This window comes from Myodes glareolus, chromosome 4, assembly GCF_982192425.1.
Source record: "Myodes glareolus chromosome 4, mMyoGla1.1, whole genome shotgun sequence".
NCBI lineage: Eukaryota > Metazoa > Chordata > Mammalia > Rodentia > Cricetidae > Myodes > Myodes glareolus.
The window spans coordinates 115,884,555-115,899,646 of record NC_142029.1 but is presented as its reverse complement, the minus strand read 5'-3'; positions in this window follow the sequence as shown (position 1 = coordinate 115,899,646).

Sequence of the window (15,092 nt, the reverse complement as noted above, 5' to 3'; positions counted from 1 at the left end):
TATGGGTTAAAACAATATGAGAGAGTTAGCCAATAAGATGCTACAGATAATGGGCCAGGCAGTGTTTGAATAAATACAGTTTTCGATGTAATTATTTCAGGGGTAAAGCTAGCTGGGAGGCAGGAAACTATATTACATGGAAACTATATTCTTTTAAACACTGCTTGGCCCATTAGTTTCAACCTTTTATTGGCTAACTCTCACATCTTGATTAACCCATTTCTAATAATCTGTGTAGCACCACGAGGTGGTGGCTTACCGGGAGGATTCTAACCTGCGGTTGTCTGGGAGAGGAGAGTCATGGCGACTGCCTCATTGTCTTCTTCCCCCCAGCATTTTGTTCTGTTTACTCCACCTATCTAAGCTTCTGTCCTATCAAAAGCCAAGGCAGTTTCTTTATTAACCAATGAAAGTAACACATAGACTGTTAACCCTCCTCCATCAGGAATTCCTATTTTTAAAACTTAAATGTAGGTACAATGATTTAAACATTTGGAATAACTGAAAGTTTGTAATGGCCTTTAATCAAGATTTTGCTTGTTGAACTCAGCTAAGTTGTTTGAGGAATAAACAGACTTGGCCCCGCTTTTGTCATGATTCTTCTCAGCTGGTGACTGGAACCAAAATTTGCCTTAAGTCTGGCAGCTGCACTCTCTTAAACAGCATTTGGCCAATTGTTAGTCAAACTGTGGGATTTCCTGTCATCCCCTCCTGTTAATCTGGCCATGCTGCATTGTCTGTGACTCCTATTTGTAAGCCTCCATCAGCTCCCCAAGGCTCCTAGGATAAACGGAAAACATGGCTGACATCTGCAGCTTGCCCAATTAGTGGAATCAGCCTCAGATGGTTAAGACAGGATGCTCTCTCACCAGCTCATCACGCACATTTTGCAAAAGGAGGATCCCAGTGCCAGGAGCCTGAATGTATTTGTTCAGTGCAGAACATCTCCTGAGGAGCTGAGCCAAGACCACAGTCCAAATGTTTTTGCTCCCTGGCATCAGTTTGGGTCAGGAGGACTCTAGGCAATTTCTTTCCACTCAAGTGTTCTCAAAGGCAGATAATAGGCGTCGTCAATGGAAAGCGACAAAAAGTTCAGTCACCCAAAAACGTTTCACTTCTGTCTGTACAAAGATGTCTCAAGGACAAGAAAAATCCTTCATTTTTAATTTAATACTTGTCACATTTTAAGACTAACTTTTTGGTTGTTTTGTTTTTATTTTTTTAACCTTTGGTAATAGGATTTTAGACCACAGCCCAGGCAAGCTGGATTCACTATGTCACTTGCCTAGCTTTGACTGTATCTTGAGCCTTCTGCCTCTGCCTCTTGAATTCTGGAATGGCAGGCAGGCACAGCCATGATTGTCATCTTTAGAAGTTTTAAAACTGTGATGATTAAGTACAGTGAAAGAGCCTAGTGTTGCTAATAACTTTACGTGGCTCACAGGCCATGGGCCTCTGTGTGTCTTCGGCTTTGCCCAGCCAGACGGGAAACCACTTTAGAAACAATGAGGGCAGGTCTGCTAGACTCTTGATACTCCAGAGTAAGTTTTGAAGCAGGCAACGTCTGTCTCCCTGAGGATTTGGTTTGAAACACAGAATCCTAGGCCTCGTCTGCCTACATTTCCTCTGCTGGACTCTGCCTTCTACCCAGACTCCCTCGGATCTCCTACGAAGGGACCCTGAAGTTTGAGGAACCACTTTCCTCTTCATGACCTGTGATCAAACCTGGAGCCTTTCGCACATGCCAGGCAAACACTTCCCGACCAAGGCTCCTCAGAGCTCTGCTCCTCAGGGCCAAGGGACACCTTCTGGAGCTGTGTGGCAAAGCAGCAGCTTGCTTTGGCTTTAGTGACACAGCTGTAGTGCCCACATGGAGCTCCACAAATGAGGGTTTCCTGTGCCTTCCTTCAAATGGTGCTGACTAGAGTTTGCTTTTCGTTCGACAAGAACTACAGCTTGTGAAATGGGTTGGAGAGTTGTTTCACTTGGTCATTACTTTTAATTTAGGAACATATCCATTGGTGAAAATTTGAGGAATGCATTAAGCAAAAAGAAAACATTTGTCAGTAAAGAGTGATTTACACTAGCTTTACCATTTTGATCTATTGAATTTCAGTTGCACACAGGCATGCACACACACCCATTTAACAACTAATACATCCTCTGGATTAACAAAAAGAGAGGGATGTACAGAAAACTTTGCTTCAATACCCATCTGCACAATGAGGTTTTCAAGCTGTGAATAAACCCACTTACTATTTTTTCTGTGTATCCTTCTAAAGAAGTTTATGCATATTCCAATAAATATGAATATGTATAATTTCTCCACTTAAATGGAGTTTTGCACCAATGTTTATGACTTTTAAAAGGTTCACAGCTATGACAGATTTTGTAAATTGCTTTTTTGTTCTTTATTTTACTCCAAGCTGTTAAGTATTTTCTTGGCCAACAAACCTCCCTACTGATGCAAATAATCCCAATCAGACCAAGTCAGACTGAATTCAAAGATACCCAGGTTTAATAGATAGCAATGGATGCAATATGTCCAGGTGACCCTGGGAAAACATGGGGGACCATAGGTAACCCAGAGACCATGTGTTCATTCTCTGTGGGGCAGTTTAGATAACCTGTAGGAGTGGTCCTGACCTTCCCTGGGAAGGGGTCACTCTTTGGCAGGCTTTCTTAGAGGTGGAGTTTGGACTGAGGCAACTCCCAGGGGAGGGAGCTTATGCCAGGAGCTGGGGTGAAGCCCACAGCTAAATACAAGCTTTCTACAAGGTGTTTTTTTTTTTTTTTAGAATTTTCATTAAGTGGCCAAAAAAATTTGTACCTCCTGATAATTATGAACTTAGCAAGTAGGAGTTATTTTGCTAATTTTAGTCCCCTCTCCCATCACAGATAGTCCTTTGTGCAGAATCACTGCTTAGTGAGTGCTATGCGGAGCCTGAAGAGACATGGTGACCATACACCTGGGATGTCATGGCATCTTCACTACCTTCCTCCCCAAGCCTTGGCTGTTCGGTTCATTTTCAGTTCCATGGATTACCCTGTAATCTACTAATATAATCTCCTTCTTGAAAGCACTTAGGAGACATTAACAGTTTGTAACAAATACGACTTAATGACTACATAAAATGGTGAGAGGGCGAGAAAAGATGGTATTTTCATCTGATTAGGCGATAGTTCTACATATGGAAGAAAGGAATGCAATTCTCTACTGCAGAAAGTTGAAGGAAACACCACTACCACCTAAAACCCAGAAAATGATAAAAAAGCCCTGGAGGGGAGCTGGCTCTCCCAGCAGGAGGGAGGGAAGGAAAACATTCCCAGGAAAAGCTTCCCAAGCCTAGGGAATCCCCCTCTGTGAGGAAGGAGAAGTTATGGAGAAGAGTGCTGGTCTACCTTCCATTTCTGAAGCAAAGGACTGGGAAAGAATTAAACTGAATAGTTCTTGAGCAGACACACTTTGAGACAGATCCCAACCAAACACCCTGGAGAGCTATAGATTGTCTGCAGAACTGATTAAGGACAGGAAGAGGCGGCCATTGTAAGGCAAAGAGCCGAGGAGAAAGGCCTCAGTTAGGGTTGCCGAAATACATAGAGAAAATGACAACTGGACACTCTTCAGGAAGGCCTAATGTTGAGGCGAGGAGTGGGCGCAAGATATGCCATCACTCTCTCCAAACCCAAAGCTAAATTCCATCTCAGAGGGTCAGTTCATCAAAGTTTGAACGAAAATTAAAGTTTTAATTATTGGTGATAGGCTCCAAAGGGAGGGGAGGGAACTCAGGAAAGATCTGGTCATTGCTAGAGTTGGTCACATTTGTAGTTTGCAGCTAGCAGACTGGAAAAGCAGAACATGGAGGATGCCGTCAGAAGGAAGTGCAGTGGTCTTTTCTCACTTTCTCATGGGCCATAAAAAATCTGGGTCTTCAGTCGTAGTGAATAGAACTTCACTTGCTCCCAAAACACGTCCAGAGGTTCAGCCTTTATAGAGAAATCTGGCAGCCATCTCTTCACATTCCGTATTTCTCTGTCACGTGAGGTACCCATGCTCTGTTCTCCAGCCCTGGAGTGCATTTTTATGTTAAAGCCTTTGGGTGGTTTTGGAGATTTAAACCTTTAGCTTAGAAGTATTCATTTTTGTTTTTTCCAAAGGAAAAACAGCCATAGTGTTTCCTAGAGGAATGAGGAAATGGAATGTCACAACCGAAGAGACAATTTGGTTGGACATTTTGTGTGTCTGTGTATCTTGCTGTATGTCTGAGAGATAAATCTATATGCGGAATGTCATTTAGGGACTACATTTTTATGTTCTGGAAAAATGGTAGAAGAGAGATGAATAATTGACCCTGGTCATTTCTGTTTCCCTGGCTTTCTCCTTCTAGCAAATAAAGCACATAAACACTAAAAGTCCTCACTCAATCTGCCTTCAGAAGATGTGGGCTGCATTGTCATGGGCGTTCGTGTTGAAGAGCATTGGCCAAGTCACTCATTGTCTTCATCCTCTAGGATACCTTGGTGTGACTCTCTGAGGATATCATGCAATGTTTACAGGGCTCTGTAATTGCCCCCTTCCTGGCTTAGACCTGGGTGAGCCGCACCTTGGACAGCCTTCTACACAGTTCAGCTCAGGCAAATTTATACGTTAGAGTTGGAGTGTTGTTTGTCTAGCATGGAATAACTCTTTCTCTTACAGACAATCATCAGGCATTTCGTCTACTATTAAACTGTCTGCAGTGTGATTTTAAAGGAATAAATTGACACAAAATTGATCCAAATAGCACATTTTCACCAGCCCAGTGTTTCCTCTGAGGAAGCTTGCGGTTCATAGAGTATTATTTAGTTACCTCTATAGTATTATGGCTGTGGAGGCTCCTGGAAGGAAGGAATATTAGCAGGCCTGCTCTATTCTCACCTTACCTTTGAGAATCGGCACGAGAAGCTAGGGGGACAGTTAATGAGAAGGCAGGAGATGTGAATGAAAACTGTGTGCTCATTAACATTCTTGTCCTTTATTTGAGAGTGAGCTGAGACTAGGAACTGTGGGTATTTAGGGTGCACATTATAAAGACTAATCTGTTGTGTCTTTCTGTTATGTTTCTCTACAAAGATCATGTATTTAAATAATAAGAACCTCCAGAATAAATAGTATCCTGAGTCTTGCTTATCCTCTATGAAAAAGAATGGCAGAGAAGAAACAATAGCATTTGAAGAAGGAAGTAAGAGCAGCGAGCTCACAGAAATCCGGAACGAGAGAGGGAGCAGGAGCAAGAGTATGAGAACAAGATGTTGAAAACACAGACGGTGTCTTACCTGGCTTTGAGGTTTGTGTGTTTGGGGGACCTAGAGGTCAGCTTCAGGTGCTGTCCCCTTGTTTTGAGGCACAATGTCTCCCTGGCCTGATCCTCACCAGCTAGGTGAGGTGGGCTGCCAAGAGAGCCCTAGTCATCCACCTATCTCAACATCATCAATGCTGAAATAATACACTTCTGTCACTGCTGTGGTCTGAGGAAAAAATGTCCCTCAGAGGCTCATGTAGACACAACTGACTCCATCTTTCTAGGACCATAAGCCAAAATAAACGTATTTATCCTCAGAATTGTTCCCATCATAACATTTTTTTCACAGCAGTGCGAGGAGGCTGGGACAAACACTGTGCTTGGCATCTTTAAATGGGCATGGATCTTAGGTTCTCACAACGATTTTGCAAGCATTTTTCTGTCTGAGCAGTCTCCACATGTCTTATCTGGATTCTTATACCCATAATTTTTCATCTAATACATGTTTTTTACTAAGGTATCACCAGTTGGGTTTGGGGACTCACACACTTGGGAGGAGAAGACAGGAGGATCAAGCGTTCAGTTACCTACATCTACATAGAATGTTCATGGCCAACCTGGGCTAGGCTCCATGAAGGTGAAAAAACAATCTCAAGCTATGGATGTAACTGAGGGGAAGAACACCTGCCTAGCGAGTACAAGGCCTTGGATTCAGATCTCCAGCATCACACATGCAGAATGGCAGAATCAAGGGGCTCATAGTAGGCATTCTGATATGATACCAGTTTGAGCTGTGTATTTAGCACAATTCCTAGAATATAATTTCTTGGGGGGTTGCTGAGTCCACCACATTTTCTGATTCTGTCTGCCTATGGGTACTTAGAAAATTACATGCATCTGCTGAAAATTAAATTGGAGTCATTTAATTATAACAATTAGTTACTTTTGTTTTGCTTAGATAACCTGACATAAAGCAGCTTAGAGAAGGAAGTGTTTTTTTTTTTTTTTTTCCACTGATGGTTCCAGAGGGAAAGAGTCCATCCATCATGGCAGGAAAGGCCCATTTGCAAGACTGAAAAAGGTTGGCTTCATTGCTTTCAGAAAACAGAGAGGGTAGCAACTGGGGTGAGGCTATAAGCACTTAAAGCTCACCCCAGTGAGGTGCTTCCTCCAGCAAAATTCCACTTACTCAATCCTTCATAACCTTCCATGTAACTGTTGTTGTTTTCCATTTTTAAGTTTTTTGACTTTTATTATTTGGGGGAACTGCCACCCAATTCCCAAATAAGTCATGCAGAGGCTTTTTCTTTCTTATGAATAACTGGCCTTAACTTGCCTTGTCCCTAGCCAGCTTTTCTTAAATTATCCCTTCTACCTTTTGTCTCTGGGATTTTACCTTTCTATATTCTATATTCCTTTCTTTATTTCTTATTCCATGGCTTGCTGTGTAGCTGGGTAGCTGTTCCCTGATGTCCTCCCCCTTCTCTTTTTGGCTCTTCTAGCCTCTCATTCTTTTTTTCTATTTTTTATCTCTCCCTGGCAACCCTGACTATTTCTCTCCCCTGTCTAGCTATTAGCTGTTCAGCTCTTTATTAAACCAATCAGGTGTTCTAGGCAGGCAAAGTAACACAGCTTCATAGGCTTAAACAAATGCAACATAAAAGAATGCAGCACATCTTTGAAACATTAAACAAATATTTCACAGCATAAGCAAACACATCTTCAAATAATATTCCACAGAACTTCTGAAATGGTTTTCATAACTGGGGACAAAGCATTCAAATACTAGAGTCTGTGGGAGGCATGACTTATTCAAACCGTTGTTGAGTATAAAACAGACTAGTTGAAGAGAACACTCTCCACAGTGCCAGTTGACCACATGGTATATACTTCTTGCATCCTACTCTTTCTTCTAGAGCAAACTGTGGCTATCTTTGCTGTAGTGGGACTGTAAGCAAGCCCTGTTAATTGATTATCTTTGACCTATGCCTTCCACTAAGATTAACTTTAAAATAATGGGCAGTGACATTCCTGCTATGAACAAGTCATTTTAATTTATTATTCCACCAGGATTCAGCAAGCAATACAGAACCATAAAATGTCATAAGACACAGGAAAGAATGGCTTCTGTAGGATGACACTGTTCCTGGGGAGACATGAACAAACTTCTACTTTTCACAGTTAGGTAAGTGGTCAGAGTTCAAGTAACAATACCACCAATTGTTACTCAGTGAATTAAGGGATTTATTAGGGTTACTTACAAAGTTTGGGTGAGGGGTTACTTCTAGGACCATGGGTGACCCAAAGAAAGTTGTGTCATTAAGAGTCCTCCTCAGTATGGATGACAACTCATTAGAGCTGCAGCAATGGTTTTCTATCCATGCCTTTTTGGTGTCTTGAGAGATTATAGTCTCTCTCCTTGACAGTTCCAGATGCTTATATAACCTTGGAGAATGAGGGACTTAGTGATTATGGTAATTTTAGGAACTTCATAAGGCTTTTGAGTTGTCTACTTCTTTACTCATAATGAGCCTCTGTCCAAGATGGGATACTTCAATTCAAAGGAAACTGCTACACAGCAGATTTACCCAAAAAGGGAACACTTAAAATGTTGAGCTAAAAGTACACAAAAAATTGGCAAAGTCTGAAGAGAAAACTAAGATTCAGCAGAGAGAGAATGCCATGTTGAGAAGAGCTTAGTCCAGCCATTTTCCTGCTCCCCCCCCCCCTTTTCCCACCCAGGCCCCAAGAGCAGACACAGAAAGGCTAGGTATTGTGGTCTCAAGCAGACAGGGATAAAATGACTCTATTCATCCAGAGTGAGTCTTTGCCTGCCAGGAATTTTTGACCATGGTCCTGGTGTCACACTGTGAGTCAGAATCTTGTCAGTGTAAATTTATTAACCCAAAGATGACCTTGTCCTGCGTAGAGTGGGCCATGGAAGGACACTAAAGCTGGAGACAGAGCTGCCTCTCAGGATACCTAGGCCAGGACTGTGATTCCTCTCTTTGCCTTTAGCAAGGATGAGGCCACATGGATGAGACTTCATTTCAATACATTGACAAAGCAGTCTTTGATTTTTACAGAGTAGGAATTCAGTGGCTTTTAATGTATTCATCCAGTTGTATCCCCATCATGCCTACTTAACTATGGAGCAGTTTGTCACTACAAAATGAAGTCTTGTATCTGATACCAATCTCCTTATTCTCCCCATTGCCTCAGTGCTGACATCACTCAACTTTGGCTTTGCCTATTCTAAGCATATCGTGTAAATGAGAGGTTCAGTGTAACAAAGTTCTTTTACTCAACTTTGCTACTTTTTATGGTGAATGATGTATGCAGTCTCACATTTTCCTTACCAGCTCAGCAGTTAAGGGGCACAAGGATACCCTAGTCTTTACTATTATGAATCAGGCTGCTGGACACATCTTGGAGATCTTAATGAGTTGGACTACTCCTTTAAACAAAAATACATGGCCTATCACAGTACGTTTTCTGCTAATTTTCTTCTAAGATTTCTGTACAAATAAAGGAGAATTAACTTTTAAAGTGTGAAAAGCACCCCTCTTTAGGGTGCATAGTGATTTGAATTTGCTCATGGCGTGGTAGTGACATAGGAAGAATTTAATTTACTTTATCACCAAGGAGGAGAACAAATTGCAGCCCTGTGATGCAGCCAAGCTTGAAGAAAGGCAGGGCAGGGGTTCCAGCATTTATCCTGTGCTATAGGGCCATGTGCCGTCCACTGAGACTGGGCAGGAGGTCTAGTGTTTATCCTGTGCTATAGGGCTGTGTGCCTTCCACTGGAGCCAGTCCTTGTGTAAAGAAGACAAAGCATTCAGTAAGATGAGAGAGTGTCCTCTCCTCCCCAATTCAGAAACCAGGGTGCAAACTACAGGGATGAGTTCTCTCCTTCAAAATATTAAAAAATTATAGAATAATAAGGATTGATCTGTGATGTGGGATGTCCTTCTGTATATGTGTTGCTTTTATTGGTTAATAAATAAAGTTGCTTTGACCTATGGCAGGGCAGAATATAACCAGGCTGGAAGAGATATATAGAGAGAGTAGATGAAGTCAGAGAGATGTCATGTAGCACCCCAAGAAGCAAGAGGTAACAAACCATGAACATCATGGTAAAATATAAAATAATAGAAATAGGTTAATTTAAGATGTAAGACTTAATAAGAAGCCTGAGCGAATAGACCAAACAGTGTTGTAATTAATATTGTTTCTGTGTGATTATTCAGATCTGGGTGGCCAGGAAATGAACGAATAGTCTCTATTTACAAAATGGCGTCCAACATAGGGGCATAGATTCACATAACAACTAAAAAACTTAAAAAAAAGGGCTTTTAGACTCACAAAGATGGGAGTAATTGGAGATTCTTGGTAGCCACCTTTTCTTAGATAGGCTCTGTTTTCTGGTGGTAAACAAAGGTGTGGTTCCTTTAAGGGAAGGTTTCCTGACTCAGCATTAGCAGCAAAGACTGCATGACTTCTTTAGGAAAGGTTCATGCTGGCAGCACAAACTCTGTCTATTTTGGGGGGTCCTGCACTTGAGTAGTGTTTGTGAGCAACTACTACTAGTAGCTTAGTGACAACACAGACCAACTGCATCCCTGGAGTGGGGGTGGTGAGCATAGCTCTTAGATGCAATGAACATGCCTTCACCATGTTGGACTAAGCAGAGCAAACAGGCAGGACCACAAAGTTGATCCTAGCCAGGACTGCTTAGCTTTAAAAAAAAAAAAAGCACTCCTGGTCAGAAAGTTATTTATAGATATGCAATAAAAACAGATTCAGACATAAAAAAAAACTCTAAATGGGTCACAGTGTGTTTATAAAATGTATGTAGGCTTGGAAAAGAGAGGAAAATAATATAAAAAACAGAAAATCTTTGAAGAGATAATAAAAGTAATATAAAAGCGTGAAGACAGACATAGATTAAAGGAGTAAATAAAAATAAGCCACATAAAGATGAAATATACACAGAGAGTCTATATTATGTATATTATTGTGTTTTCTTTTAATTTTTTGACTGCAGAGAGACATTTGATTCTGGAGGCTGTTAAGTTAAACCAACATAAACATAAAGGTATCTTGACTTCAAAATTTGGGTCAAGGATATGTTGTTTTAGAAAAGAGGTTCTGTTTTTGTTTACACAGAAGATGAGAACCTGTGGATTCCTTCTAGGCTAATGTGGTTTGATGGAACAAAACTTCCAGGGAGGTCTCCGTGAATCCTAGAAATACTTTGTCCAACAAAAAACAGAAAGCAGTTTGGAGAAAACTATGCCCAAATTCGCAAAATGATTGCTATAAAAGTTTGTTTTCATTTAAAAGGGGTTGATTATAAATGATTAATGGTCAATTTCTAAAAAATAAGGGGGATATGATATAGAGATGAATATTTTGCATTGATATGGATCTTGGTATTTATTGATACAAATCTAAGGTCAATGTTGTTACACTGTGTATATGTATTTCTGCTCTTGTTTAAGGTATTGTATTCACTTAAAAATGTAATCTATATTTAAGAAATAAATACAGATTAATTGATAGTCATCTGTAATAGTCAGATTTGTAGTCACATTTGTTAGGCTTTCTAGATATACAGAGATATATTTAAATTAAATGGATAATTTTCAACACTTCAAAGATTTACAGAATATGACATTTAAAATATTTTAAGAACTTGGACTTTTCTCAACAGTGAGACATGTCTGTTTCTGGCAGTACTAGTTTCTTTAGAAAGGTTGATGAGCATTGAAGAAACTCATTATGATATTTGCCTTCAATTGACAAGGCTAGCCATTTGGGCAAGGAACTGCTCTTGAGTGGACTGCTTGATGGTATGCTATATGAAATGCACATACAGGGCCTACAGAAAAATGGCTGATGAATTGCCTAAAGAAGGTGAGACAGTTTTTCAGGATTCCTGTTTCATGAAAAAGTCTGCCAGACATTCTGCAGGATGTAGAAGAAAGTGACTGATGAATTGCCAATATAGGTGAAGCAATCTTTCCAAATTTCATGGAAAAGTTTGTCAGATACTATGGGCCTATAGGCTGAAGATGGATGCTCAATGTTATAGAAGAGCTGTCCAGGCAGCAAGAAGTCTCTGTCAATTCTAGAGTTTTGGAAGTTGCATACAATGCACTTCTTGTCAGCTTAGGTAATATTATATCCTTTGGGGGTCTTGGTTGGAGTTGAATAAAGATAATTATAGTTATAGTTTTCCTTAGTTCTGATAAAATTAGACATAAATATTATATCTGTAATTCTTGCTTGAAAACTGTTATGTTATATGTATTTTTATTATGTTAAAGTTAAAACTTTTTTTCTAATGATACAGAAAAGGGGAGATAGTGTGGGATATCCTTCTGTGTAGGTGTTGCTTTTATTGGTTAATGAATAAAGCTGCTTTGGCCTATGGCAGGGCAAAATAAAAAAAAGCCAGTCTGGAAGAGATATATAAAGAGAATAGGTGAAGTCAGGGAGAAGCCATGTTGCTGCTGAAGGAAGTAGATGTCATGTAGCAGCACAAGAAGCAAGAGCATCATGGTAAAATGTAAAATAATAGAAATGAGTTAGTTTAAGATGTAAGAGTTAGTTAATAAAACGCCTGAGCTAATAGGTCAAAGAGTGCTGTAATTAGTATTGTTTCTGTGTGATTATTTGGGTCTGGGAAGTCAGGAAATGAACAAGCAGTCTCCATTTACAGATTGGAACAAATCAGGAAACACAGATGAACACAAAAGAGAAATTAAGTTTTTCTATGTAAATTTTAATAGAGTGGATGTTAAATAAACACACATACATAGTTATTATTATTGTATTTGTCTTTGTATCTATTTATTATATCTCCTATCTATCTATCTATCTATCTATCTATCTATCTATCTATCTATCTATCTATCCCCCTATCTCTCTATCTCTCATCTATCTATCTACCTACGTATCTATCTATCTATCTATCATCTAGTTATCATTTATGTATCTGTCATTAAATTTTTTTTGGCACTGGAAATCATTTTGTACAAGCTAGATAATGATAATATATTTCTTTTTTCTTTTTCTTTTAACTTTCTTGTTATTTGTTATTTGTGTCTGTTATATCATGCATCCCTAACCCTCTCATTTCCCTTTCCCTTCTCATCAGCCCTTTGTCCTGGAAAACCTCTAAATAAAATAAAATAAACATAAGAGGAAAAAAAGAATGAGAAAAAGAATGAAAAAGCAATGAGATCTGTAGGGTGACATAGTGAGCCACACAGTAAACACTTTTATCTGTGTATTTTTATTTGCAAGTTTTCATTGAAAAATTCATTGGTCTGATTTGAGTCCTCTGGTTTCTGCTACATATTGGGGGCCTTGAATACCAGCCTCAGGACTCCCTCAGGGCTCAGAATTGGATATCTACGGCAGGGGAGGATCTGAGGGTAAAAAATTAACTCAAATACATTACTTCTGCATGTTCTTCATTTTTTTGTGTGAGGGAGAAAGTGAAATGAAAAGGTGCCGAGAAAAAAACGAAAAGGGGAAGAAGTAGAAGATGCAGCAAGGAGGAGGAGGAGGAGAAGAGTAAGAGCTGATCTACACGAGGTTTCTAGCTTTATAGATATATTTGGAAAATTCCACAGGCAAGGACATATCAAAATCACAAAAAGGGCAGGTAGAACCTGACAAAGCAGCACTCCAGAACAGGTGGCCTGACCCAGGAAAGAGCCAGCATTTAAGGAGAAGTACCTGACATTCCAAACCAATAGATAAAGTTACTAAACATCCCTGAATACCAGATTCCCCCATTCTCCTCCTCTAATCTCTTTAGTGTTAACCAGCTTTGAGGACACTCAGATTTGTTTGTTAGCAAAGGTGAGGCATGCTGCCTTCCTGCTCAGTGTCTGTCCTCTATGTAAATTTCTATATGGTTTGTTAGCAGGTAATTCTGTGGGATCGACTCTATGTAAATTTGATGGCTAGAACAGAGAATGAATGCCATTGCTCCAAGGCCTCATGGTGTGGGGGAATGGAGCAAGGTCGCTCCACTGCCTATGTAGAAATCAAACTGCTGAGGTGTTTTGGGAATGAATCCCATTTCAAAGGGAAGAATCATGACGTCACAAGGCTTCCACAGATATGACTGACTTTTCCAAAAAAAAACCCACAAGTGTTCCTGCAGGTCTGCAAAACAGGTTATTCCTGTGGTTATTCCTGTGCACATGTATGTTTACACTTCCCGTGAATCTGCCGATTGGTCTGCCAACTGTGCATTCCCTATATAGTCTTGTGGGCTCTGACAGCTACAATATCAATGCTGAGTCCTTACTGAGACTCCTCTTGGCTATCCTGCTGTTTCCTTGTGTCTCAGAGATCCTGAAACTTTGGGTCTCTAAGACCAGTCCTTTTATGTGCTCAAGCAGATTATAGATGAGGTAGATGTTGGGGTGGGCCTTAGTGTTGCAGGATTGGTCATCCTGCCAACTCTCCCTTCTCACCACCAGGGTGAACTCTCCAACATTGCCATGGCTAGTTCACTCCTTGCACGGCCAGGTCTCCTGCTTTCCTGCCCCCAGGATTGGCTCTCCCACACCTTCAGCATCAGGGCCAGCTCTACTGTGCTGCCCAGGCACAGGCAAGGTGCAAGGGCCACTCTCCCGAGTGCTGCAGCTGGTGATGGTCAGGGACAGCTCTCCCACCTGTCATAGGCAGTAAGGACAGGGGAGGGCATCTCTCTCTCACCCACACCATTATACGGCAGATGAGGAGCAAGGCCTCATCTCCCACACTCACATTCTCAGGGCTGGCTAATCCATACCCCTATTTGCAGGGTCAACTCTACTTTGGTGCCCAGGTGTCGAGCAGAGCATGCTATCCTGAGTGCTGTAGCTGGTTAGGGAGATAATCAGCCCCTTCATCTGTCTTAGGTGGTGAGGAATGAGGGGAGCCAGCTCTCCCCCACCCATGCCTCCACCTGATGGATGAGAAATCCCATGCTCATAACTTCAGGGCTGGCTCACCTCTCTCTCCACCAACAGGGTGAGCTCTATTGTGCTGCCCTGGTGAGGTGCAGGGCCTGCTCTCTGGAGCACTGCAGCTGGTGAGGGGCAGGAGCAGTTTCCCACTCTTACGACATCAGGGCCAGCTTTCTCACCTGACTCAGGCATAGAGGGGTGGAGGGAGGAGGGCATCCCACCTCTGCCAGTTCCACCATATGGTAGATGAGGGGTGGCACCGGTTATCTCACGTCTACATTCTTAGACCAACTCATTCTCACCCCCATCAACAGGTTCATCTCTGCTGTGCTGCCCAGATGAGGTGCAGGGCCTCTTCATCTGAGGGTCGCAGCTGGTAAAGGTGGGGGTCAGCTCCTTTGCCAGATGGAAGTGGTAGGGGTGGGGTGGGGGGATGACATATTTCTCTCACTCCCACCATTACACCTCAGAGGAGGGAGGCAGTATCAGCTATGCCACCCTCATGCCCTCAGGGTGGCTCCATGCTTGTCAACAGGGTCAACTCTACTGTGGCACAAGGTCCATTTTCCTTAGTGCTACAGCTAGACAGGGGTTGAGGGTTGAGTCAGCTCCCCCACCTTCTGCAGGTGATAAGGGGCAAGGGAAGGTATCTTTCCCTCAGCACATGGCAGATGTGACTTGCTTTTCCATCTTCATACCCTCAGGGCTAGCTCACCCACGTCCCTGTGAACAAGGTCAGCTCTATAGTCCTGCCAGGTGTGGTGTAGATCCTCTCTCCTCAGTGCTTCAGTCAGGGAGGGGCAGAACCAGTTCTCCTTAGAATTGCAGCCAG